We start from the raw sequence: 6,121 nt of genomic DNA on the forward strand, positions 1-6,121 counted from the left end.
CCCCGTCCCCTCAGCCTGGCCACTCCGTGCCTTGCTGCCTGTGCAGCGCCTTCACCCGCGCCCTGTGGAAAAACGAGATCGGTCCCAAAATCGCGCCGTTTTAGCTGCTTTTATTGTGCCTTACGCTCCCAGGAGCTTGGGTGCGTGAGGGTTTTCGGGCCTGTCCGCAGCTGTCTCAAGAAGCTTGTTTTTCTGATAAGGCTCGCCCAGCGCTACCACCACAAACAAAATGTCTGATGTAGCGGTGGGCCTGTGTAAATGGCCACTTGACTTGCAAGAGAGGAGAAACAACCTTGTAGACCTGCCTGACCATGGGCGTAGGAGTCACATGTTGAACCACCAAAAAAAAGAGCTGAAAACCCACTGGAGCAGAGCTGGGAAGGCTGGGCGCCGGCTGCGGGAGAGAGCTGATGAAGCAAGAAAACAGATTAAGTCATTACAGATTGTGCTAGCTAGGAATTTTTTTTTTTTTTTTTTAAATATCTGGCTTATTGCTATGGTATCAAAAAATTGCTCCCTACCCTAGACGATTGCTGCAAAACAGAAGCAGCAATTTCAGACAGCAGCAGCTGCTAATACATGAGTGCTGGTATTGCAGTGCACAACAGACGTGGTGGCCATGTCAGCAGAGCCGGAGGGATACACTTGCCCTTAGTCAAGGTGGGATAAAACTGGCCCTGTGGTGTCATTCGTAATTAAAAAGGGGTGATGTGGTAGAGGTCCGCATCGCTCTCCTGTGACAAGAACGGCTACACAAGATCTGCGAACAACCACGTTTTTCAGACGGGTATATATATGTTCCCTTCCTGCAAGGGATGGGTGAGCTCATGTCCTGAAGCAGGATGGTTTAGATGCTTTTGAATTTTAAACTATATAAATGCAGGTGTGGTTTTTATCCATATTAAAAAAACACGTCTTCACGGTTCTTGCTAAACAGTGTCTCTTAGTCTCTACAACAGATGATCTATCGCTTTTGTGTTCTGTTGGCTCTTTGGCGGTTTGATTTCTAATCAGGGCAGATCCTTGATCACTTTTTGTACAATTCAAGAAAAAATATATAAATGTCAGAAACAAAATATTTCCCTCTCCATTTTTTCAGCCATTGGTGTAACCGAGGACAGAAGATATATTTAGGATTAGCTCTTAATTCTAGTTCCCCATAATTGCAAGCAATCATTCATTGGTTTGGACTTTCAGATGAAGCCAGAAGATGCAAATAAAGACCCCGACTGTACAGCCAGGCTTGCACAAGGGTGTCACAGGGCCCGTCACATCGGGCTTCGGCTGGGAAACAACGAGGCTTTGCAAGCAGCCTTGAAGAAGAGCAACTGCAACAAAGATGCATTATATTCATTTCTTTAAAAAAATGCAGGAGTGATCTCAGTGGATCAGAAATAAAACCGTAATAAATCTGAGAAAAAACATCATTGTAAGAGAAAACATGGCATCTGGGGGGGGAAAAAAGAGGAATAGCAGAAAGCATTTCAGAACATGTTCACTTCCACCAGAGTCAAAAAGGGCTAGAAATAGATTTCATATCAGTTTTCAACTGCTATATTTGCTGCTGAAAGTATGTCGCTACGGCAGCTTTGACAATGACAGCGTAATGCATCGTGGCGGTAAATATGTTTGGATTTGGGAGCTGGCAGAGGTGTGGACCGTGCTGCCGCCGGCTCCTGCTCCGGCCGCGTGATGTGGGCGCTGGCACGCCGCGGCGGGTCAGCGGTCTGGGGTTTGGGCGCGAGCGGTACGCACGGCGGTCTGCGCGTAGCTCGCACCGCTGGGCCATGCTGGAAGGGTGGATGGGCAGAGGGGCAGCATCTCATCAAACATTGTATGAGAATAGTTCCCATGATCTCTGAGACTTGCGGTTATGGACTCAGTGATTCCCAGAGACAGTTAGGTGCTTAAATATACAGTTTAGGCATGGAAAGGGGTTTTTAAGTGCATCAGGGCACTTCTTCACTGCATCAGTGGGAGTTAGGCACCAGAATGCTTCGGAAAGCCTCACGACGTTTATCCTCAGTATCTTTATTTAAGCAAGCCTGAGAACACCATCCCCTTGGCATATGCACCAGCTGCTAAAAGAAAATCATTTATTTGGGTCTGGTTTTAGATTTGTGTGCATCTGTTATTTTCTAAGCTCTTTTTTTAGAATTGCTTTGTTACCTGCATTATTAAACTGTGAGCTTGTGTCTAGCCATTTCCATAAACTTTACTCTTCTGAGAGCTGGGACCCTGGTTGCCTTTCAGTTTTTATCAGTGAACAGGAGCAAGCCACTGCTGAATCAGAGGCCTCAGAGATCTCAACTCAGCATAATGAGGTCCACACAAGAAAAATGTTTTCGGGGTCAATCATCAATTTTGCCTTCTAGGAAAAAGATGGAATCATGGGCTCTGCTGCTTCCCATGTTCCAGCTGTCCTACTTTGATGGGTGGCGTAAGGTAAGTCATCACTTTAAAAGGATGCTCCATTTAAGTAAATGGCTTTCTCTTATTACCAGTCTTTGTAATTATTTCTGTGGCACAGTTCTAATGGTTTTATTAAGCTGTGTTATGCTTTAATGCTTATTCTGATTGGTGAATGAATTACAGAATAGTGACACTGCTGTTGTACTAGAGAAGAAATGCTCAGACAGTCCCGCTGTAGTTCATAGGAGAAGCATTTTCTCAACAGAGTGCTTTTGTAACTAGGTGTTTGTTGCTAAAAATACAGGCTGTTTTCCACAGTAATTTAAAAAAGTGAAGTTTCTTCTGTGGTTAGACATAAATTGTATACCTAGAACAGTGTATATAGTGGCATTAGTCATCTGCATAGGTGGGACCTGCCCATTTTGCATGGAGGACAAAGGCAAAACCACATGGATATTTATCGTCTTCATGTCCAGTCCCACACTCGTACCTGGAAGATGACTTCTTCTGTTACTGGCCATGAAAGATGCTTAGTGCCAGCACAAAGAAATTGAAATACAGTCTAGAAACAGTTAAGGACAAAGTAATGGAGGTAGGACTCCACTGTAGAAATCCACACACCCCAGCTATGCTAACAGAGGACCAGTTACCGGAATAATTATAGAATCACAGAATCATTAAGGTTGGAAAAGACCCTTAAGATCATCAAGTCCAACCATTAACCTATCACTGCCAAGTCCACCACTAAACCATGTCCCCAAGCACCACGTCTACACGTCTTTTAAATACCTCCAGGGATGGAGACTCAACCACTGCCCTGGGCAGCCTGTGCCAGGGCCTGACTGCCCTTTTGGTGAAGAAGTTTTTCCTAATATCCAACCTAAACCTCCCCTGGCGCAGCTTGAGGCTGTTTCCTCTCGTCCTATCGCTTGTTACTAGGGAGAAGAGACCGACCCCCACCTCATTTATGCAGTATGCATATACCCCCTTGCCACAAACAGCATGGGAAGCCGTGACCTGCCTGTCTTTTTTTCAAACTGAGACAGGAGCCACAACATTATTAAACTCAGTGGGAAGATAGCATCAGATTTCAAAAGCTAACAGGAAAAGTGAACAATCAAATTTGTTATGTATTTCATTGTTGAAATGTAAAATACAAAGGCAGGATGAGGCATGCCAGTGGATGGGTGATGCTATACTTTAAGGAAAGCTTAGAGGCTCTTCCAGTTACCAATTAACTCTGTTAATAAATAATGGAGAGTCTCAGTGGATTGAAGTCCCAGAAATAAACAGGAAAAAACGCAGTACTAGGACTGCATCACCAGTCTAGCTAAGAAGGAGGGAAGATCAGAAACTGTCCGTGATCGCTAGTTGGGAAGCCAGAAGATGAAAAGAAATCCCTGGTTTGGTCCTAAGCAGTGTCATAATATTATTGACAAAGAAAGAACCACACTGTAGCAATAACTGTAGCATCCTTGGATTCGACACCCTTGTAACACCAAGAAAAAGAAAATCAGTAGTATTCTGCTTTCCTTTCAAAAAAAGAGGAGGAATATCAAACAAGACACACCTTTCATTAAAAGGGGCCTAAAAGGAACATCTAAAAGAGTTAAGTCTTCACGGGTGGCATGGAGACTGTTTAAAGCCGCTGTTGTGGAGGCAGAACCAATGCACCAGAAAAAGAGAATTTCTAAAAGGAAGACTGAGTAAAAAGCATGGTAAGGGATATTACGAGATGAAGTAGGCTTCCTTCAACAAGCAGAAGTTGCATCCAAATTAGGAAAAGAAGAAACTATAACCTCTGGTGGCTTAAATACAAAATCGTGATAAGTAGCCAGAAGGAGGTTTCAGGGTCAACTTGCAAAAGATACAAAAAATAATAGCAAGTCTTTCCTGGAACAAATCAGGGAGCCCGCCAGAGTTTGACTGCTCTGTAAGGCAAGTAGGTTGTTTAAGATGCAGAAGAAACATCTGGAGAAGATACAGCCGTAAAAGAAAAGCTAAATGGATTTTTGCATTTGTGAATGGGATGGATGACCTTGGGTAAACTCCAATACTGGGAGGCTTCTTTAAGGGAAGGGAATTGGGAAAACGTGTCTCAGATTAAAGTATAAGTATAAAAGATGAAGGAACACATTAACAAAATGAGCAGTAGCCAACTGCTGAGACCAGATGGTGCTCAAGCAAGAGTTTTCAAGCAGCTCAGAGACGAAGTAGTTCAGGTACTAACTGCTGTCTCTAACTTCTCACTTAAAGCTACCTTGGCATCAGAGGGGTCTGGAAAGTTGCTCGTGAGACACCAGATTTTTGAAAGGATTTCGGAGAAGATTTTGGAAGCTGTAGATGTGGAAGCCTGACATCCTTACTAGACAAATAAGTAGAAATAATGCTAAAGAACAGAAAAGACTTAGTGGGCACATGGAGAAGATGACACATTAGAGGAAGTCATTATGGCTTTTCTAAAGCAAATTAGTGTCTCACAAATCGGTCAGCTTTCTTTGAAGACATCAACAAGCTCATGGGCCAGGGAAGATTCGGTTAACCATCGATGATGATTTCCAAAAGGACTCAGTAAGATTCCTCCCCAAAGGAAGTAAAACAATAGGCTGCTAATGGATATGAAATGTGGGGAAATAACTGATAGAAATGGAGGCAAATAGTGATTTACAAAATGTGCTGATGCTAGTAAGCTATTCCGGGTAGGGCTAACTGAGAAAAACTGTGAATGACTTTATGTTACTAATAGACTCAGTGACAAAATGGCAGGTGAAATTAAAATCAGATAAATGTGAAAGGATAACATGTGAGGAAAAAAAATCCTAACTTTACATAGATACTGAGGAACTTTGAGTTGACTTTTACCACTGAGGAAAAAGGCCTTGGGATCATGAGAGGTCGTTCTGTGAAAACATCAGCTCAGGGTTCAGCAGTGATCAAAATAGAAACTGAGAACTGTTAGGATTATTGTTAAAATTTATTAGGAGAGAAATAGAAAACAGAAGAGAAAGAAAGATTGATTATGCCATTGTATAAATCCCTGTTGCACCTGCATCTTGAATTCCCTTTGCAGTTCTAGTATCCCCATCTCAGAAATAATATGGTAGAACTGGAAAAGATTAAAAAAAAAATAATAGAATTATCAGAAATAGTAGGAGGGCTTCCAGATGGGGCATGGCTAACTCAGTTGGGTCTCTGCAGTGGAGGGGAGATAATATCACAATCTATATAAAATCCTCAGTGGTCCAAATCAGGAACAGGACTCAAGATTGTTCACTAACTTCTCAGACATGAATACTGAGGTACATCAAATAAAAGTAGAACTTGGAAGGCTGAGAACAATCGACAGGAGATAATGCTTCATACAGTCTGTAGTTAAGCTAGAAGAAGTCTTTGCTTCAGGATATTGTGGATACCAAAAACTTTGCACGGGCTTAAAGAGCAACTGAAGAATCATCAAGGACTCTTGATCTAGCTCAGCAAGTTCCTGACTTGCAAGTTGCTGGAGCTGGGAAGGTATTTTGGAGAAATACAGAACGTGTTTGCCCTGTTCTTGCTCTCTTCCTACGCACATACTATCAACTGCTGTCAGAAACCGCTGGGCTAAATGGAGCTTTCATCCGACCCACTATCGTTTTTTATGTACTTATGATTATTTTAACGTAGTGAGCCTGACAATATTACCTGCCAACCCCAGATCCTCCAACTGTCA

The sequence above is a fragment of the Platalea leucorodia genome, assembly GCF_965183815.1.
Source record: "Platalea leucorodia genome assembly, chromosome: 6".
Classification (NCBI taxonomy): Eukaryota; Metazoa; Chordata; class Aves; order Pelecaniformes; family Threskiornithidae; genus Platalea; species Platalea leucorodia.